General features: G+C 48.4%; 1 long non-coding RNA gene across 1 annotated transcript in view; it reads right to left on the bottom strand.

The window, feature by feature from the left end:
* The window catches only part of LOC134957138 (uncharacterized), a 52,867-nt gene extending 32,530 nt beyond the window's left edge, over positions 1 to 20,337 (bottom strand). Inside the window, exon 1 of the long non-coding RNA XR_010186491.1 lies at positions 20,259 to 20,337. This is a non-coding gene — a long non-coding RNA (uncharacterized LOC134957138). The remainder of the gene's footprint in view (positions 1 to 20,258) is intronic.
* Positions 20,338 to 22,285: the final 1,948 nt, after the last annotated feature.

Here is a 22,285-nt window from a genome sequence, read left to right as displayed (position 1 = left end):
AAACAAAAAAAACATTGTCAGATCTTCTGTTCACCATCAGGCTGTCACACCAACACATCCATTGGTATCTTTGCGCAGTCCCCTCCCCACCAGTATTTCCACACCTCACCCTTTTATGCCTGGCCAGGACACACCGATGTCGGTAGGTCACACTGGGGTTAGGTAGACTTCTGCAAAGACCAAGTAGCTATGTGATGTTTGAGTTCTGCCGATGAACGTCAGAGATGGGGAAAAGAAACATTTACAGATAAATTACAACGTTTACCCTGCCGTTCCTGTGTCTACAAGGAACTGACCTCCCAATTTCATTAACTGTAACCTCAGGCTTACTATCAGTCCTAATGATCACCTTTCCCGACTACATATTACAGGTGCGGCCCAAACTTCTTCCTATATCACCTTTGACTTACCCACAGGGATCTGAGGCTTCTTACTTCTCTGTTTTTCCCTATGCTTGCTGATGTTTTGCTCATGCCCAACAGCGGACTTTCTTAATGCAGCCACCGAGATATTTCTCCAGTTTGGGTTGGTGGTCTGTACCCTTGTTCTCAATACTTCCTTTAAACCATTTATTAACACAAATACTGCTACTTCTCTGTGCGGTGCACTTGTTTCGATGTTTTCTATACCTGTATACCTAGTCATGTCCTGCAATGCCCGATGGAAATAATTAGAAGTACTTTCCCCTTCGTTTTGTCTCATGGAGAAGATTTTGTTCCACTCGACAACGGCTGGGAAATATACTCCTAACTGTCGATTGATCTGCTTAATACATTCCTGATTGTGTTCCTCCGTTTGAGGTACTTCTGTGTCTAATTTACAATCAGTAATGAATTTCGCAGGGTCGACACTGGAGGGCAAACATGCCCTCAGCACTGTCCGCCAATCTTTGTTGGTGGGTTCTGTGGAGTTTCCTAGTTCTTTAATGAACCTTTGACATGCAACTATATCTTTCCTAGGATCAGGAAATTCAGACATAATTGACCTCAATTCCATCCGGGACCAGGGACGGCTCATTGCACTGTCCCTGACGGGAATGGTTCCCTGAGCGTCAGTCTTCCCATTGGGGACTGTGATCACCCTGACAGGATTAAACTCAATTACATCATCTTGTGTTGGTTCTACAATATGAGGTACATTTGTTTGTGCGTGATATATAACACCGTACGTACCTGTGGACACGACCTCACCTGACCCTCCGTTAGGGGGTTTGATTACTGCCTTTACCAATTTGGTCGCGTCCACCTGGATGTCTTGTATGATGACTGCTGGAGAAGGTGCCGACATCGTGCTGGGCTCGCTTTCTTGCTGGTAATCCTGAGGGAAGTTTAACATGGAGTGCAACTTGCACGGGTTAACAGTTGTACATTTAACAGTTTTACTTTTATCATTGTTACATTTGTTACACTTATCCTTATCATCTATAATACAGTTGCTAAGTGCATTTTTATCATACACCAGTGTGCCACTCTCTGTAACCACCTTCTCTCTTGTTGCCATATTTTTCTTACCACAGTGAGAGTCAGCTGTGTAAGCTAATTCTCCTTGTCTCTCACCTTCCCGTTGCCATAACTGTAAATAATCATAATGTTTGATCCGTCTCTTTGCAGATTTAATGAGACATATCCTTCTCCTTAGATTTTGTAACACCTCGGGACTAAAACTGCCTACCCGTGGGAACTTTTCCCCATCGTGCACAGTCATTCTTTCCCATTCATCGCACAAAACTTCTGTGTGTGAACCGTATTTCTCACACATTACATACCTTGCCGACCCGATTGGTCGGTTTACTAAGTCAACCCGAACCGAGGTTGATCGCCCCCTACCTGAACAACTGGCCCCCATCTTTGCAGGTGTTGCTTTCACTACCTCTGACCTTCAAATCAGGGTCTTCAGCGAACCCTTACAAAAACCAAGATGTCCAGGGTAGACCGGCGGCGGAAGTTTACCGAGTACTCCACTCACTCGCCCACGTCGACCAATACGCCCACACACTGCCCTAGCGCTGGCGTACTCGACCTAGGGCCCCTGCGACCTGAACCTCTATTTACTGGAACATGTGGGTGTGATCCGAAGAGCACTTAACCCTTTCCAGTAACTATTGGTTGTTGGATAGTTCCCAAGTGACCAGCGAACCTCCCTTAAAATAAAATAAAAATTACACAAATCACGTTAGAATGTACAAATAGCGTTTATGACCCCTCTAGCGTACGCAAATGGTACTGGGTCAAGTTACTAACTAATGCACACAATTACGTGCGGTACAATCGTTCTGCACATAAGCAACTAATCTTATGTGCGGAGCGACCAGTGGAATCGAAAATTGTGGCTGCAAATTCCTTCAGCCAGAGCTTAATGGCCTATATGGGTACCGCACCAACCCTTCCTGGTGTTGTGCTCCTTTACTCTTTATCTATAGCGGACTTCCTAGTCTGCTGTACCTAGACCTCCTGGTCTGTTTCTGGACCTCCTGGTCTGTGCTACAGTAGACCTCCTGGTCTGCTATACTCTAATGCTATTTTTTTTTAAATGTTTAACAAGGGATGCCTCCCAAGCCACCGTGCAGTCACTTACACGTATGTACCTCACGAGAACTCGATGATTTCCTGTGGTTCAACCCCAAAAATTAGAAACTTATATATATATATATACACACACTCTTTCACCTCATATACTCTTTACTTTCGTTTCTGCGCAGAAATCCCTTTCATTCAGTATCGCAGGCTAATCCAGAGGAGTTGCAACTAGAGAAGGATCTATTAGCTTAAAATTTTGGACACTGAGACTGATTTGCGCTATTATCGCGTTTCCTCCTTATTGCCTACTTAAAACAATACTATCGTGTGATTTGTATTATGTGGGCGTACCCAGAGCTCCGTTGCATAATTACGCTCCGTGCGTCGGCCCTTGCGTCGCGTACACTCGTTCTGCCCCTTGTTAGAGACACGTGTACGTAAGCCAGGTATGTCCACAGTAACACAACTAACACGTTTATCAATGTAAATGACCTTTAACTGTAATCATCTACTGAACACCACACAGAAGTTCCTTGTATCTTAGGCAAGCCGTGTGCGTGTTTTACAAATTACTTCCTTAACGTATTATTTTTACTTTTTAACTATCAATAGCAACAAATCTTTCTTAGCACGTTATCAATTATGAAATGGCAAACAGGAAAGTGAGATGTGAAACTTACACAAATGAACATGCAATTCTAAATTAATCTAATAACATACATTGATGTAAGCACACGCATATAGATATTACATATATGTACTAATCACTATTACTTATGTGAGACTTTATTCAGTGCTTCTAATTTGCATATGAATGTGCTTTTTAACTAACTCTGTAAAGGCGATTTCTTTCACTGCTGGGAGAGAAAAAAAAACCCAAAACCCAGTTATACAGGCTAATTTGCACTTCAATGGCCCATCTTACAAGTAGCAGAGTTAAAGCTCTTGAAGAGAGAAAGAGAGAAAAAAAAATAAATAAACCCACAACTTTGTTTTATTTGTGTATTTCCTAAATCAAATATTCCTTTTACTATTAACTTATATTAAACTCTATCTGAACCACTTATGATTGACTATGATATGGATTAAACAAATGCATTAAAAAAAACTCATTAAATGATGATTTCTTTTTTTTTTGACAATGGATGGCTGATTATTTCCTGAGTCAACTGAAAATCAGCCGCTTATGAATAAAAAAAAATTTGACCTTCCCAAAATGGCCGCTGCTCCTCCCCCTTCCACCTCCATGAGGGTTACACAAAATGGGGGACAGACCATGCGGCTCCTTTTGTCACAAAGAAAATCATCATGCCAGCCCCTGAAGTTATTTTTAAGCCTGGGTAAAAACTATCACGCTATGCAGAGCGATTAAAAATAAGAATTTACTTACCGATAATTCTATTTCTCGGAGTCCGTAGTGGATGCTGGGGTTCCTGAAAGGACCATGGGGAATAGCGGCTCCGCAGGAGACAGGGCACAAAAAGTAAAGCTTTCCGATCAGGTGGTGTGCACTGGCTCCTCCCCCCATGACCCTCCTCCAGACTCCAGTTAGGTACTGTGCCCGGACGAGCGTACACAATAAGGGAGGAATTTTGAATCCCGGGTAAGACTCATACCAGCCACACCAATCACACTGTACAACCTGTGATCTGAACCCAGTTAACAGTATGATAACAGCGGAGCCTCTGAAAAGATGGCTCACAACAACAATAACCCGATTTAGTTAGCAATAACTATGTACAAGTATTGCAGATAATCCGCACTTGGGATGGGCGCCCAGCATCCACTACGGACTCCGAGAAATAGAATTATCGGTAAGTAAATTCTTATTTTCTCTATCGTCCTTGTGGATGCTGGGGTTCCTGAAAGGACCATGGGGATTATACCAAAGCTCCCAAACGGGCGGGAGAGTGCGGATGACTCTGCAGCACCGAATGAGAGAACTCCAGGTCCTCTTTTGTCAGGGTATCAAATTTGTAGAATTTTACAAACGTGTTCTCCCCCGACCACGTAGCTGCTCGGCAAAGTTGTAATGCCGAGACCCCTCGGGCAGCCGCCCAAGATGAGCCCACCTTCCTTGTGGAATGGGCCTTAACAGATTTAGACTGTGGCAGGCCTGCCACAGAATGTGCAAGTTGAATTGTGCTACCAATCCCACGAGCAATCGACTGCTTAGAAGCAGAAGCACCCAGCATTGTTGGGTGCATACAGGATAAACAGCAAGTCAGATTTCCTGACTCCAGCCAACCTGGAAACTATATTTTCAGGGCCCTGATAACATCCAGCAACTTGGAGTCCTCCAAGTCCCTAGTAGCCGCAGGTACCACAATAAGCTGGTTCAGGTGAAACGCTGACACCACCTTAAGGAGAAACTGGGGACGAGTCCGCAGCTTTGCTCTGTCCGAATGGACAATCAGATATGGCTTTGTGAGATAAAGCCGCCAATTCTGACACTCGCCTGGCCGAGGCCAGGACCAACAGCATGGTCATTTTCCATGTGAGATATATCAAATCCACAGATTTGAGTTGTTTAAACCAATGTGATTTTTTAGGAATCCCAAAACTACGTTGAGATCGCCCAGTGCCACTGGAGACATCAAAGGGGCTGTATATGCAGTACTCCCTTAACAACTTCTGGACTTCAGGAACTGAAGCCAATTTCTTTCTGGAAGAAAATCAACAGGCCGAAATTTGAACCTTAATGAACCCAATTTGAGACCCATAGACACTCCTGTTTGCAGGAAATGTAGAAATTAACCTAGTTGAAATTCTTCCGTGGAGCCTTCTTGGACTCACACCCTGGCACATATTTTCACCTAAATGGTGATAATGTTGTGCGGTCACCTCCTTCCTGGCTCTGACCAGGGTAGGGATGACCTCTTCCGGAATGCCTCTTTCCCTTAGGATCCGGCGTTCACCCGCCTTGGCGTCAACGCAGCTGCGGTAAGTCCCGGAACAGACACGGTTCTTGCCGAATCAAGACCCTTCTTAGTATCTCTTGAAGTTCCGGGAACCAAGTCCTTCTTGGCCAAACCGGAGCCACGAGTATAGTTCTTACTCCTCTCCTTCCTATCATTTTCAATACATTGGGTATGAAAAGCAGAGGATGGAACACATACACCGACTGGTACACCGACGGTGTTACCAGAGCGTCCCAGCTATTGCCTGAGTGTCTCTTGACCTGGCGCTTCAGGTGGGACGCCATCATAACCACCTTTGGTCTTTCCCAACGGTTTACAATCATGTGGAAACTTCCAGATTAAGTTTCCACTTTTCCGGGTGGAATTCATTTATGCTGAGGAAATCTTCCCAGTTGCCCACTCCCGGAATGAACACTGCTGACAGTGTTATCACATGATTTTCCGCCCAGCGAAGAATCCTTGCTGTCATTGCCCTCCTGCTTCTTGTGTCGCCCCGTCTGATAACGTGGGCGACCGCCATGATGATGTCCTACTGGATCAGCACCGGTTGACTTTGAAGCAGGAGTCTTCCTAGGCTCAGAGCATTGTAAATTGCCCTTAGCTCCAGTATATTCATGTGGAGAGAAGTCTCCAGACTTGACCACACTTCCTTGGAAATTTTTTCCCTGTGTGACTACTCCCCAGCCTCTCAGGCTGGTATCCGTGGTCCCCAGAACACAGTCCTGAATGCTGAGTGTGCTGCCCTCTAAAAGATGAGCACTCTGCAGCCCCCACAGAAGAGACACCCTTGTCCTTGGAGACAGGATTATCCGCTGATGCATCTGAAAATGCGATCCGGACCATTCGTCCAGCAAATCCCCTGAGATCTGCCGAATGGAATCGCTTCGTAAGAAGCCACAATTTTTCCCAGGACTCCTGTGCATTGATGCACTGATACTTGGCCTGGTTTTAGGAGGTTTCTGACTAGGTCGAATAACTCCTTGGCTTTTTCCTCCCGGAGGAACACCTTTTTCTGGACTATGCCCAGAATCATTCCTAGGAACAGCAGACGTATCGTCGGAAAACAGCTGCGATTCTTGGAATATTTAGAATCCAGTCGTGCTGTCGTAGAACTACTTTAGATAGTGCTCTTCCGACCTCCAACTGTTCTCTGGAACTTGCCCTTTTCAGGATATCGTCCAAGTAAGGGATAATTTAGATGCCTTTTTTCTTTGAAGAAACATCTTTTCGGCCATTACCTTGGTAAAAGGCCCGGGGTGCCGTGGATAATTCAAACGGCATCGTCTGAAACTGATATTGACAGTTCTGTACCACGAACCAGAGGTACCCTTGTTGAGAAGGGCAAATTTGGACATGGAGGTAATCCTTGATGTCCAGGGACACCATATAGTCCCCTTTTTTCCGGTTCGCTATCACTGCTCTGAGTGACTCCATCTCGATTTGAACCTTTTATGTAAGTGTTCAAAGATTTCAGTTTAGACTATGTCTCACCAAGCCGTCTGGCTTCAGTACCACAATATAGTGTGGAAAAATAATACCCTTTTCCTTGTTGTAGGAGGGGTACTTTGATTATCACCTGCTGGATATACAGCTTGTGAATTGTTTCCAATGCTGCCTCCCTGTCGGAGGGAGCCGTTGGTAAAGCAGACTTCAGAAACCTGCGAGGAGAAGATGTCTCGACTCTCCAATCTGTACCCCTGGGATAATACTTGTACTATCTAGGGGTCAACCTGCGAGTGATCCCACTGCGCGCTGAGACTCTTGAGACTACCCCCCCACCTTGAGTCCGCTTGCATGGCCCCAGCGTCATGCTGAGGACTTGGCAGACGCGGTGGAGGGCTTCTTTTCCTGGGAAGGGGCTGCCTGCTGCAGTCTACTTCCCTTACCTCTATGTCTGGGCAGATATGACTGGCCTTTTGCCTGCATGCCCTCATGGGAAAGGAAGGATTGAGGCTGAAAAGACGGTGTCTTTTTCAGCTGAGATGTAACTTGGGGTAAAAAGGTTGGATTTCCCAGCTGTTGCCGTGGTCCCCAGGTCCGATGGACCGACCCCAACTAACTCCTTCCCTTTATACGGCAATACTTCCATGTGCCGTATGGGATCTGTATCACCTGACCACTGTCGTGTCCATGACATCTTCTGGGTGATATGGACAACGTACTTATCTTGATGCCAGAGAGCAAATATCCCTCTGTGCATCTCACGTACATATATATAGAATGCATCCTATTAAATGCTCTATATGAATAAAATATTTTCAGTCAGGGAATCCGACCAAGCCAACCCAGCACTGCATCTCCAGGCTGATGGCGATCGCTGGTCGCAGTATAACCACCGTATGTGTGTATATACTTTTTAGGATATCTTTCCAGCTTCCTATCAGCTGGCTCCTTGAGGGCGGCCGTATCTGGAGACGGTAACGCCACTTGATAAGCGTGTGAGCGCCTTATCACCCTAAGGGGTGTTTCCCAACGCGCCCTAATTTCTGGCGGGAAAGGGTATAACGCCAATATTTGCTATCGGGGTAACCCCACGCATCATCACACACTTCATTTTATTTTATCTGATTCAGGAAAAACTACAGGTAGTTTTTTCACTCCCACATAATACCCTTTTTTGTGGTACTTGTAGTATCAGAAATATGCAACACCTCCTTCATTGCCCTTAACGTGTGGCCCTAATGAGAAATACGTTTGTTTATTCACCGTCGACACTGGATTCAGTGTCCGTGTCTGTGTCTGTGTCGACCGACTGAGGTAAATGGGCGTTTTTAACGCCCCTGACGGTGTTTCTGAGACGCCTGGACCGGTACTAATAGTTTGTCGGCCGTCTCACGTCGTCAACCGACCTTGCAGCGTGTTGACATTCTCACGTAATTCCCTAAATAAGCCATCCATTCCGGTGTCGACTCCCTAGAGAGTGACATCACCATTACAGGCAATTTTTCCGCCTCCTCACCAACATCGTCCTCATACATGTCGACACACACGTACCGACACACAGCACACACACCGGGAATGCTCTGACAGAGGACAGGACCCACACTAGCCCTTTGGGGAGACAGAGGGAGAGTTTGCCAGCACACACCAAAAACGCTATAATTATATAGGGACAACCTTATATAAGTGTTTTCCCTTATAGCATCTTTATATATATCTCAATATCGCCAAAATCAGTGCCCCCCCTCTCTGTTTTAACCCTGTTTCTGTAGTGCAGTGCAGGGGAGAGCCTGGGAGCCTTCTCTCCAGGCTTTCTGTGAGAGAAAATGGCGCTGTGTGCTGAGGAGATAGGCCCCGCCCCTTTTTCGGCGGGCTCGTCTCCCGCTATTTAGTGAATCTTGGCAGGGGTTAAATATCTCCATATAGCCTCTGGGGGCTATATGTGAGGTATTTTTCGCCAAAAAAGGTTTTCATTTGCCTCCCAGGGCGCCCCCCTCCCAGCGCCCTGCACCCTCAGTGACTGCCGTGTGAAGTGTGCTGAGAGGAAAATGGCGCACAGCTGCAGTGCTGTGCGCTACCTTTAGAAGACTGCAGGAGTCTTCAGCCGCCGATTCTGGACCTCTTCTTACTTCAGCATCTGCAAGGGGGCCGGCGGCGCGGCTCCGGTGACCATCCAGGCTGTACCTGTGATCGTCCCTCTGGAGCTGATGTCCAGTAGCCAAGAAGCCAATCCATCCTGCACGCAGGTGAGTTCACTCCTTCTCCCCTAAGTCCCTCGTTGCAGTGATCCTGTTGCCAGCAGGACTCACTGTAAAATAAAAAACCTAAGCTAAACTTTCTCTAAGCAGCTCTTTAGGAGAGCCACCTAGATTGCACCCTTCTCGGCCGGGCACAAAAATCTAACTGGAGTCTGGAGGAGGGTCATGGGGGGAGGAGCCAGTGCACACCACCTGATCGGAAAGCTTTACTTTTTGTGCCCTGTCTCCTGCGGAGCCGCTATTCCCCATGGTCCTTTCAGGAACCCCAGCATCCACAAGGACGATAGAGAAAATACTTTTAAACCTATTTAAACAGACAAGCCATCCAATCTGCATGTGCAGTTGGCACCAAATAGAAATGAAAACCAGATTTACAAAGACAATAGCTTAATGTTCCTACCTTCCTCGGATTCCACCAGCATCCCTACAAGCCAACAGAATCAGACGCAGACTCTCATCTGATCAGCACTACAAGATACTACCTTACCTCCCTTTGCTGATAGATAAAGTCTGCGCATTTTTGCCTGACTGCGGATATGAGATGGACCGGACTTGCCCCCAATTGACAAAGCTAAATATTTATCTTATAACATTCACTATAAATGGGTAAGAGACTCAGTACGCGATTGGCGTATGGGGTACCGTAAGGGTACTCACTTAGCGTAGCATACGCTCGGCCGTGATCGAGACGCACATGCGACACGCTCGCTCACAACTTGCTACGCTACTAGCGTAGCGTACGCTCGTGACCACGAGGAGAACACGAGCGGCGCAGACGCTCACGGGATGACACTCAGTAAACCTTGTATGCAACACAGTGAAAGACTGAGATTGTACTGTAAACCTTGGTTTTGTAATGTGAGCACAATGCAATGCTAATTAACCTCTATTGTATGAAAGCCTCTTGAGCGATCGAGACACTCTGAATACTCTCAGCAATGGAATAAACACACAATACCTTGCTAAGGTTCCAACACCTTTACTAACAATATCTAGCTATGTAAAAGTTAAAACAGTTAACAGTTCATACACTACAGGCTAACATCAATATCTAAGCAGGCTAACTACACATAAATATACAATATCGTCACAATCTTATACAATAACAGAGAGAGAGAGAATATAGCAAATACAAACAGAGATTTAGAATGGTTACAGAGAATAACTTACACACACTGGGAACGATCGCTGCGCAGCTTCTGGTACCAGCTCCAAGTTAGTCAAGATGAAAACCGTTTGTGGAGAGTGAGTGAGCTGCCCAGGCTGGCTGATCTTATATACACTGCGTACAGTACACTACAAAGGGACCTACAATCGCATTGTTCATTGGACACAGGAATGTCTCCTCGCATCATAACAAAAGGTCATAGGTTAGTTTGAACAGGTGGGATGTGACTATATCAAACTGCTCAGGTGGGAGGGAATCTGAAGATTCCCGCCGCATGGATAATGAATCGCAAATATAGTAAATGTCCAGAAAATACTAATGGCCATAACTATACGCAGGAGCGATTAATCTTTACCTAACCAGCACCGGATTGTTTCTAATAAAATGTTCTTTAGTTAGGTACCAGACACAGCTGCTCAAACCCTGTCTGACCCTTCGTACCATGCAAAGAGGAATTCCTCTGTCCAGCGACCCTTTACATTAAACAAACTTACAGTCATTATTAAGGGGAACATTATCTATAAAACATACTATTTGGTTTTATTATTTAACGATTGAGTCGCCCGCTAGACGCACACAAACTCTACCGTAAATGCACATACCACGCGCTCGAGCGCATGGCCGAGGAGGCGCCATCACGCAGCTGCGAGTATCCGCACGCACGGGAGAGAATGTGCACGTGCAGCAGGCACGCGCATGAGGTGAATATATGGCAACGTGTAGCATGATATTTTTCCGACTTTGACAGAAGGCAGTACGGGGCCATGGCAGCCGCATACCTGCACCGACGAGTCTAGCAGAGGAAGCAGTGTTCCCGTAGGTTAATGTTATGGTCGGGCACGCACTGACTGAGTGCGGCAGCGGTACTTCACCTAGCCGCTCTTCTGCACCAGGGGGGTCATTCCGAGTTGTTCGCTCGCAAGCTGCTTTTAGCAGCATTGCACACGCTAAGCCGCCGCCTACTGGGAGTGAATCTTAGCTTATCAAAATTGCGAACGAAAGATTCGCAATATTGCGAAAAGACTTCTCTGTGCAGTTTCTGAGTAGCTCGAGACTTACTCTGCCAGTGCGATCAGTTCAGTGCTTGTCGTTCCTGGTTTGACGTCACAAACACACCCAGCGTTCGCCCAGACACTCCTCCGTTTCTCCAGCCACTCCCGCGTTTTTCCCAGAAACGGTAGCGTTTTTTCGCACACACCCATAAAACGGCCAGTTTCCGCCCAGAAACACCCACTTCCTGTCAATCACACTCCGATCACCAGAACGAAGAAAAAACCTCGTAATGCCGTGAGTAAAATACCTAACTGCATAGCAAATTTACTTGGCGCAGTCGCACTGCGGACATTGCGCATGCGCATTAGCGACTAATCGCTCCGTTGCGAGAAAAAAATAACGAGCGAACAACTCGGAATGACCCCCCAGAATCGGCGCCTCTCTTATGTTTGGGGGGAGCGAGCTGCCCCCTTGCCCCCCCCCCCCATTCCGACGCCCCTGCATACACCGGAAGGACTACGCTTTGGCTCGTATTAACCAGGACATCTGATGGGCAAATTCCCTGTTTAATAGGTGACTACTCTGCAGTACCTATTTCCACACCTTTACACCGGGTGTGGTTCGTTTTATCGACAGTATCTAGGTCGACAATGTTTAGGTCGACCACTATAGGTCGACAGTCACTAGGTCGACATGGATGGAAGGTCGACAGGGTTTCTAGGTCGACATGTGCTAGGTCGACAGGTCTAAAGGTCGACATGAGGATAAACATTTTTTTTTGTGTCGTTTTCTTCATAGAGTGACCGGGATCCCAAATTAGTGCACCGCGTCCCCTCGCATGGCTCGCTTCACTCGCCATGCTTCGGGCATGGTGCCTTCGCTACGCTACCCCTTCGCTCGGCACACTTTACCGTTCCAATCGTAGTCCACGTGGATCGTTAAGTATGAAAAAATCCCCCCCCCCCCCCAAAAAAATGTGAAAAACTCATGTCGACCTTTAGACCTGTCGACCTAGCACATGTCGACCTAGAAACCCTGTCGACCTTCTATCCATGTCGACCTAGTGACTGTCGACCTATAGTGGTCGACCTAGACATTGTCGACCTAGACACTGTCGATCTTCAGACCGGATCCCCTTTACACCGACCTATACTTACCTGAGGATTACAAATACTCATCCAGTGAATAAATCGCTATTTAGTGTATCACTGGTCTTTTATGTTTATTGTTGTATGTGATTGTTTTGTCTGTATGTAGTATACCGGTATTAGGATTCACTAGTAACTGTTTTATTCTGAACACCTGATTTTATTGGAACCAGTGAGGGTCCCTCTTATATGGTCCATCTTTTAATATTTTTGTTTTGTGCTAGGGAAATAAAATATTATTCTTAATTTGAAAATATATTGTTGCTAGAGTTATATGTATATCTCTATGAGTAAACACTACTATAAATTATAGCGCATACACCTGACAACGTTAGCGCTGGGAGACATTCTTTTCTTTTGCACAACTGTGAGGATAGTGGAAATCCTCATTTCTCCTCCATAGCAGCTTAAACCTATCAGGTGAGGCATATTAGCGCAGTCCTCCGTCCCTTGTTATTTTCGTGTGCATCACACATCTTCAGCCCGCTATTAAAATGCATTTGTATCTGTACATTTTCTTATTATAATCAAACTTGTATTAAAAAGAAAGCTCACTATTTTAATAAGAAATCAGGAGATTTAGATAAGGAATATCTTCATTATTTTGGTTGAGGTTAGTATTTACGCAATGTGGGGCTGGTTCTGAGTACAGAACGGAGCAAACTAAAGAAATCAGCTTTGCACCTGGACAAACCATCCGCAGATTGTACTCCAGCGATGAGAGTCACTCATTTTACAGAGCAGTTGTAGAATATCTCCCAACCGTCCTGATTTCAGCGGGACAGTCCCACCTTTCAGGCACGGTCCCATATGCGGGCCGCAGTGTTCCGCAGGTGGTGAAAGGTCGGAGGGGGACACTCTGTGAATGGGTGATGCGCACATTGGGCCTAATTCAGCATCCGTTGTAGTTGTGCGATTACACTGACATGCGGGGGGACGCCCAGCACTACGCAAGTCTGCCTGGCATGCAGGGTCGTCCCCCCCATTAACATGCGGGCGCTTCGCTAAGCAGCAGAGTGCTCACATGATAAGGGTAGCCCCCTACCTGACGGAGGGCCGCCATCTTTTGTGTTGCATCTGCCGCGTATGATGTCACGCAGCCGTTGTGGCCCGCCCTGCAAACGGTCTGGACACACCTGCGTTGTCCAGACTGTGCCCCCCAAATGGTGCGTTGGCGCCCACAAAGCACGGCGTTGACGCCCTGTCACCGCCCCCCATCAGGACTTGGACTGTGTCATGAGGTCACATGTGCACGAAAGTACTGAGTCCGTCCTCCCCAGTGTTGGGAGGTATGACCATAGCCTATGTTCTCTCTAAGCTGCGCTCCTTAGAAAAACATTATTCTAACGGCACCTCCACTTTCATATGCTGCAGTGAGAATCGGCAGTTCAGTGTAACCATGCACAGCAGATATCTCCTCACTAGTGCAGTAGGACACACATTTCCAGAATGCACAGCTTAGAGGGAACAGTGCCTTTGTATAGTTAAGTAGCATGGTTAAAATAATAGGCGTAGCACATCCAGCGTTGGCCGCTTACATTGCTGTATTATCTGGGAGAATTGGCGCCCAGGGAGATTGTCAAGCGACAGCTATGTCACTAACAATACCCAGCTAACTGAAGAAACCATTAGGATGATACATTACTGGTTCTGGACCCCAATAAGTGAAACAGAGTGCTCCCCGAAGCCCCTTCAGCCTATTTCTGAGTTGCAATAGACAGTGCTCTCTCTGCCACATTTGACCGGCTTGACCTCGTGTCTCCCTAATTTGGATGAATACGGGAGTAGGGAGCTTCTATCCATAACTCCCTGACAACACGTCTCCGCTCGCTGCTGTACTAGGACTGCGAGCTACTTATATTACATGACAGGGTGACTTATATGTGCCGAATGGAATTACTTACCTGTAACCAGGGAGACGATACATTCTCTGACGCAGGGGTGGAGCACAAACGGCCCATGGTCTCATTAAACAAGCTGACTGACCCACAGGGCCGAATTAAGAATACTTAGGGGCTGATTCAGAATTGTATGCCTGTATTCAAAGTTATCAGCAACTGGGTTCCAAGGAACAGGGCAACGTTATCTAGGTCGGAGCGAGCCGCCTTGGCCGAAGCGTTGCCAGCAAAGCGTGCCCGCGAGGCTACACAATTCCACTGCTGGTGGTCACATATGATGTCATGTAACATTCTGGATTTCACCCCCCAAAAATTGTTGACCATTTGTGTTGACCATTTGTGTGTCTACCATTATCGTCACCCTTTTATACCGGTCGACATTACCAACTATCTTTCGCCTGTCTGACTTTAGACCGTGTTGACCTTTTGTATTTGCCGACCTAATGCATGCTGACCTATTGACAGTCTAACTGGACACTGTAGATCTTCCATACGACACCCGTACACCTCGGACGCAGGTGTTCCTCCGCCAGCAGGTGACAAGCACACAGTGTCACATTTATTGTCACTGATACAGCGCTATGAAGTGTCACCGGATAGGCTAACACTGATGTACTGCTTGTTAGCCAGCTCTCTATGGGGCCTGTTCATCATCGGGGGCCCGCTCTGTGACCTCATGGGTGTGGATGAAAAAATAAATTGTATTGGGCCGGGCCTGGCACCTAGAAACATGGCGGGACACTTGCTAGAGGGAGGAACGTTTCCACATGATCAGTGTGATCAGCAGACACTAAGGGGGAGATGTACTAAGCAGTGATAAAAGTGGAGAAGTGAGCCAGTGGAGAAGTTGCCCATGGCAACCAATCAGCTGCTCTGTATACTTTTACAGTATGCAAATTAGAAATGTTACGTCAATGCTGATTGGTTGCCATGGGCAACTTCCCCACTGGCTCACTTCTTTACTTTTATCACTGCTTAGTACATGTCCCTCTAACTCCTTACACTGCAAAACCAGGTTGCACTGCAGGTGGGATAGATGTAACATGTGCAGAGAGATGTACATTACTGTCTGATATATTTGCTCATCCCAACAATCGGACCGATTTTTCGGCAAATTGAAGGCACCAACATCTGAGCTACACACTGTGATTTGCTTTTAAAAGTCACCCATTTCCTGCCACGCCACACAGAATTTGCATAAGTCCGCCAACAAGTAGGGTGACGCAGTCTTGGAAAAACATGTAAAATTTGGTCAGTTTATCGAGAATGCCCTCACATTGCACAATTTCGGGAGATTTTTTCATCTTGGATCACCAATTGGATAATTGAAGGTGCGTGCTTGTGACCATGATTTTTCTGCTTTATTGGTGAAACGCCTAAACGATTGTTCATACACACTGTACGATAAATCAGGCTAATCACCCAATTATTGGCAAATTGGTCCAGTAATTGTATAGGGTGTGAGGATGAGTGTCTAAATTGCGTGTAGGTGCTTAATCAGGATCCAAACACAGCTTTTCAGGTAAACAAATGAAAGTAATACATTACTGGCAGAATAAATGAAATGAAAAAAACAAACAGCCTAGCCCCCATTAAGGGCACTAACTGACTTGTTTGCTCCTCATCAGCGGTGCAAGTTGGCGGGTACGCACGGGTACGGCGTACCCTTAAGAATTTAGCCGCAGTGCCGCAGCTCCCTCCCTCCGCTGCTGCTCACCGCGCTGCTGCGGTGAGGGGAGGAGAGCGCAGCGTGCGCCTCTCCTACCCCTCAGTGTCTACCTTCAATTCGGCGCCGGCCGTGAGCCAATCAGAGCTTGCGGACCGGCAGCCAAGGCTCCTGATTGGCTGCCGGACAGCGAGCTTTGATTGGCTCACGGATCAGCGCCTAATTGAAGGTAGATGCCCACACACGCCGCCGGAGACTGAGGGGCAGGAGGACATGTGTACCTGGCACTGGGGGCATATCTGGCACTGCGGGGTCATGTGTATCTGGCACTGGGGGCATTTCTGTATCTGGCACTGGGGGCATATCTGGCACTGGGGCATCTCTGTATCTGGCACTGGGAGCATATCTGGCACTGGGGGCATATCTGGCACTGTGGGGACATGTGTATCTGGCACTGGGGGCATTTCTGTATCTGGCACTGGCGGCACATCTGGCACTGTGGGGACATGTGTATCTGGCACTGGGGGCATTTCTGTATCTGGCACTGGCGGCATATCTGGCACTAGGGGCATATCTGGCACTGTGGGGGCATTTCTGTATCTGGCATTAAGGGGCAATGCATATCTGGCACTGTGGGGGCATTTGTGTATTTGGCACTCGGGGCATTTGTGTATCTGGCATTGTGGGGCAATGTATATCTGGCACTGTGGGGCAATGTATATCTGGCACTCTGGGGCATTTGTGTATCTGGCACTGTGGGACAATGTGTATCTGGCACTGTGGGGCAATGTATATCTGGCACTCTGGGGCATTTGTGTATCTGGCACTGTGGGGCAATGTATATCTGGCACTCTGGGGCATTTGTGTATCTGGCATTGTGGGGCAATGTGTATCTGGCACTGTGGGGCAATGTGTATCTGGCACTGTGGGGCATCACGCCCCCATTTCCATTGGCCACGCCCCATATTGCATTTGGCCACACCCATTTTTTGGCACACGCACACAGTACCTATAAGACATTTTTTCTACTTGCACCACTGCTCCTCATACAGTATACTTGGGCAGCTAGTCTGCATCACAAAGTCTCAGGGCGGGATGTATTAACGGTTACCGCAGCGATGTTGATCGCATATGTACTAACATATGCGATCAACATCGCGATGCGGTGACGGAGGCCCCCCGCGATACCTGTTAGGTGGTCTGCGGGGGGTCTCCGTCACCTCCCAGGGGTCCCCACACTGGCTAGACGCCTGGAAAGCAGCAACAGGCTGCCCCCGGCGCCTCCTCCTCCCCCCTGCAGCCGGAAGTACCTCCGGCTGCGTTGCTAGGGGGAGGAGGAGACTACCTTCCGGGTCCAGGGCAGCCTGGAGGAAGGTAAGCCGGGGGGGGGAAGGGGGTCGGCACCTGCGGCGGTGTCGGTGGGTTGCGGCGGTTAGCGAAAAAAAAGAAGCCCATAGGCTTCTATAGGGTATTGCCATCCAGAGATGGCGATACCCTGGACGCCGAAAACACAGTTTTCGGGGGTTTTACCGCATTTTTGCTTTAGTACATCCCGCCCCCAAAGTCTTATCTGCTGCTTGCAGGTATATCCCCAGGCTTCAGCCTGGCTTGGCTTGGCTGCCACGGTCTTAGCGTTTGGTGGTCTTTCCTGTCTCCTACAGTTTTAGACACTGACCTCCTGGTCCCTAATGGCTTCCTAGCACACTGAGCTCTTCTTCGGTCCCACTGCAGACTGACTGGCTTTCCCAAACTCACTTGGCCACAGCCTGACATGACTGCAGCAGTCTTCCCCAGACTGACTCCACTCTGCAGCCATTAGGTGTTCACACACCTGCCTTTCCTTACCTGTGTGGGCGGATCCCTCCTGCCCCACACAGAACCCATAGCTGACTAATGCAATTTACCTTTATTCTGCCAAAACCCCTTACATTACTGCATGGTTTATTCCAGATGTTAAGTTACTTGCTTTTTTTTTTTGCTTACTTTTTGTCAGAAGGTCTAGGGAGCCATAGTATTGCCTTCTACGTTCCCCATGTGCCTATAAATATCATCTTGGGCTAATCACTTTCTAATATCGTCCAGCATTTCCCAGGCTTTACAGATTGGAGCGCTGCATTATCTCTGTAGCTGCGGGAAGTGCTGAGTGCAGATGGTTTGTAAGTGGTGATAATATGAGGCAATAAATTATCTCAGGAGCAGAGAGGAGAGCTCAGTTCCAGGTGCTTCCCGGGCTGTTTATTCAGGATTTTATAGAAGGTAAACAGCCCTGCATCTGCTGAGTGCTAAGGCAAGTTCTAATGATGATACAAGGAGTGGTTCTAATTACCAATTGCTAATAAAGATGTCTGTCTAATTACTGTAAATCTGGAAAGCTGGAGCTATTTCTACCTCAGCCATTGATTGGTTATGCCTGGAGAGTGGATCCAAAACATTATTTTACATCGATGCCATACGATAAATTTGCTTTTCTATCTTAGGATAGCTACACACAGGGCCGGTGCTAGGGTGTTCGGCGCCCTACTGCAAAATATAAATTTGCACCCTCCCATACTTTACATGCAGGGCATACTTGCCTACTTTTGAAAACTAGTTTCAGGGAGAATATATGAAGTTAGAAGAGTTGCGCGGCGCTCCATTGAGGAAGGTGGGGGGGGGGGGTTCATGCTCTGCCCAAAGGGATGAGTCTAACTCCACCCAAGGGCGTATCTATTGCCACTCGAGGTTGTACTGCAGTGGCAGGTGAAAACTATAGTACTAAGATGTAGACGTGGCTGCTGCCACTTGCTAGATATATTGGCAATAAATTACATTAGCAACCGCATAATTATAGAGACAAATTGGATCGGATATTTTAATACGTGGTTTCCCCATACCCACGCAGTGTCCCTCATACCCACACAGTGCCCAGCATGCATTCCCCATACCCACGCAGTGTCCCTCATACCCACGCAGTGTCCCTCATACCCACACAGTGCCCAGCATGCATTCCCCATACCCACGCAGTGTCCCTCGTACCCACACAGTGCCCAGCATGCATTCCCCATACCCACGCAGTGTCCCTCATACCCACAGTGCCCAGCATGCATTCCCCATACCCACGCAGTGTCCCTCATACCCACACAGTGCCCAGCATGCATTCCCCATACCCACGCAGTGTCCCTCATACCCACACAGTGCCCAGCATGCATTCCCCATACCCACGCAGTGTCCCTCATACCCACGCAGTGTCCCTCATACCCACACAGTGCCCAGCATGCATTCCCCATACCCACGCAGTGTCCCTCGTACCCACACAGTGCCCAGCATGCATTCCCCATACCCACGCAGTGTCCCTCATACCCACACAGTGCCCAGCATGCATTCCCCATACCCACGCAGTGTCCCTCATACCCACGCAGTGTCCCTCATACCCACACAGTGCCCAGCATGCATTCCCCATACCCACGCAGTGTCCCTCGTACCCACACAGTGCCCAGCATGCATTCCCCATACCCACGCAGTGTCCCTCGTACCCACACAGTGCCCAGCATGCATTCCCCATACCCACGCAGTGTCCCTCATACCCACACAGTGCCCAGCATGCATTCCCCATACCCACGCAGTGTCCCTCATACCCACACAGTGCCCAGCATGCATTCCCCATACCCACGCAGTGTCCCTCATACCCACACAGTGCCCAGCATGCATTCCCCATACCCACGCAGTGTCCCTCATACCCACACAGTGCCCAGCATGCATTCTCCATACCCACGCAGTGTCCCTCATACCCACACAGTGCCCAGCATGCATTCCCCATACCCACGCAGTGCCCAGCATGCATTACCCATACCCACGCAGTGTCCCTCATACCCACACAGTGCCCAGCATGCATTCCCCATACCCACGCAGTGTCCCTCATACCCACACAGTGCCCAGCATGCATTCTCCATACCCACACAGTGTCCCTCATACCCACACAGTGCCCAGCATGCACCCCTCAAAACCACAGTGCCCAATCATATACCACTCCATACCAACACAGTGCCCAACATACATCACCCCATACCCACAGTGCCCAGCATTCGGCCCCAATGCCCACACAGTGTCCAGCATACCTCCCACACGCATACAGTATCTACAGCCCCCATATCCCACAGTGTCCAGCATACACTCCCTCATACTCATAAGTGCCCAGCATAACCCCCCACTCCCAAACCCAGTTTCCCAGACATAGTACACACAAAGCTGATAAGTAAAATAATCAGCTCTACCTGATGCAAATTCAAAGCATCCGCCACAGCCCCTGAGGAGCAACACAGATCAGGGACATATGGAGGACGGGACGGTAATGCATTCCCCATACCCACACAGTGCCCAGCATGCATTACCCATACCCACGCAGTGTCCCTCATACCCACACAGTGCCCAGCATGCATTCCCCATACCCACGCAGTGTCCCTCATACCCACACAGTGCCCAGCATGCATTCTCCATACCCACACAGTGTCCCTCATACCCACACAGTGCCCAGCATGCACCCCTCAAAACCACAGTGCCCAATCATATACCACTCCATACCAACACAGTGCCCAACATACATCACCCCATACCCACAGTGCCCAGCATTCGGCCCCAATGCCCACACAGTGTCCAGCATACCTCCCACACGCATACAGTATCTACAGCCCCCATATCCCACAGTGTCCAGCATACACTCCCTCATACTCATAAGTGCCCAGCATAACCCCCACTCCCAAACCCAGTTTCCCAGACATAGTACACACAAAGCTGATAAGTAAAATAATCAGCTCTACCTGATGCAAATTCAAAGCATCCGCCACAGCCCCTGAGGAGCAACACAGATCAGGGACATATGGAGGACGGGACGGTAATAGCACAGTCCTCACTGCTGGGGGGTGCCGATCACATTACAGGAGTTCTATAATAAACACCTCTCTGTCACTTGCTCTCCCCCTGGTGGCCGGCGGCAGTAACTGCATCTAGAGACTAAACCAAGATCCAGGCCACGGTGCACTGCGCAATAAGGTGAGACCCCATTGCGGCGGGGCAGGGGAATCCGGGGTTTTAAATTAGCTTTCCGGGGCAGCGGGGTAATGTACCGTGATCCGGGAGCCTCCCGCAGGATGCGGGAGAGTAGGTAAGTATGCAGGGCCGGTGCAAGGTTTATCAGCACCCTAGGCAAATCAACAGCAACCCTCCCCCCCCCCCCCCCCCCCCCCACACACACACACTACTCAGCTAAATACGGAGCCACTCAGGAGAAAATGTTCGGACACGGCATCTCTTACAAGATTCACAGCCACCGCCTGATAATTTAGTGGTTTGGGTATTATGGTTAGTTTCGGGGATGGGATTAGGGTATTAGGGATATTACTGTTGCAATCCCTCCACTGCCACTCGCAGACGCATCCCCTATACTGTAGGTTTCTTTGGGGGATGCGATGCTGACAGATTTACCACTCTTTTCATTGCGGTAGCCCGTTGTAGCCTATGGACTACACTTTGTGGGATGTAGTTCTGGCAGGGTTTCCCAGAATCCCTCTGCCAGAAATGGCTACTGTGCATGGCGGTCACCTTGTCAGCGCATGTGCAGCAGCCCAGCACCACACTTGGTGCTTTGCAGGGACAGGCTACTTTTGGAGCCCCTGTACCTGCCTGTGCCAAGTGATACATACACCTGATATGATCGCATTCTGCAATGCGATCCTGGGTGCTAATATCGTGCTCAGGTTATATTGCAAATATGATTATGGATAAATGGATCCCCAAGGGAGCAGTCAGGGGTGTATCAGGGACATAGGGAGCAGCCCAGCGTGTATCAGGGACATAGGGAGCAGTCAGGGGTGTATCAGGAACATAAGGAGCAGTCAGGGGTGTATCGGGAACATAGGGAGCAGTCAGGGGTGTATCAGGAACATAAGGAGCAGTCAGGGGTGTATCGGGAACATAGGTAGCAGTCAGGGGTGTATCAGGAACATAAGGAGCAGTCAGGGGTGTATCAGGAACATAGGTAGCAGTCAGGGGTGTATCAGGAACATAAGGAGCAGTCAGGGGTGTATCAGGGGCATAGGTAGAAGTCAGGAGTGTATCAGGAATATAAGGAGCAGTCAGGGGTGTATCAGGGGCATAGGTAGAAGTCAGGAGTGTATCAGGAACATAAGGAGCAGTCAGGGGTGTACCAGGGGCATAGGTAGAAGTCAGGAGTGTATCAGGAACATAGGGAGCAGTCTGGCATGTGTCAGGGACATAGGGAGCAGTCAGGGTGTATCAGGGACAT

This window comes from Pseudophryne corroboree, chromosome 9 (assembly GCF_028390025.1).
Source record: "Pseudophryne corroboree isolate aPseCor3 chromosome 9, aPseCor3.hap2, whole genome shotgun sequence".
In the NCBI taxonomy this organism is placed as follows: Eukaryota; Metazoa; Chordata; class Amphibia; order Anura; family Myobatrachidae; genus Pseudophryne; species Pseudophryne corroboree.
The sequence above is the reverse complement of the archived record's forward strand: the minus strand, read 5'-3'. Positions and strand labels throughout refer to the sequence as shown.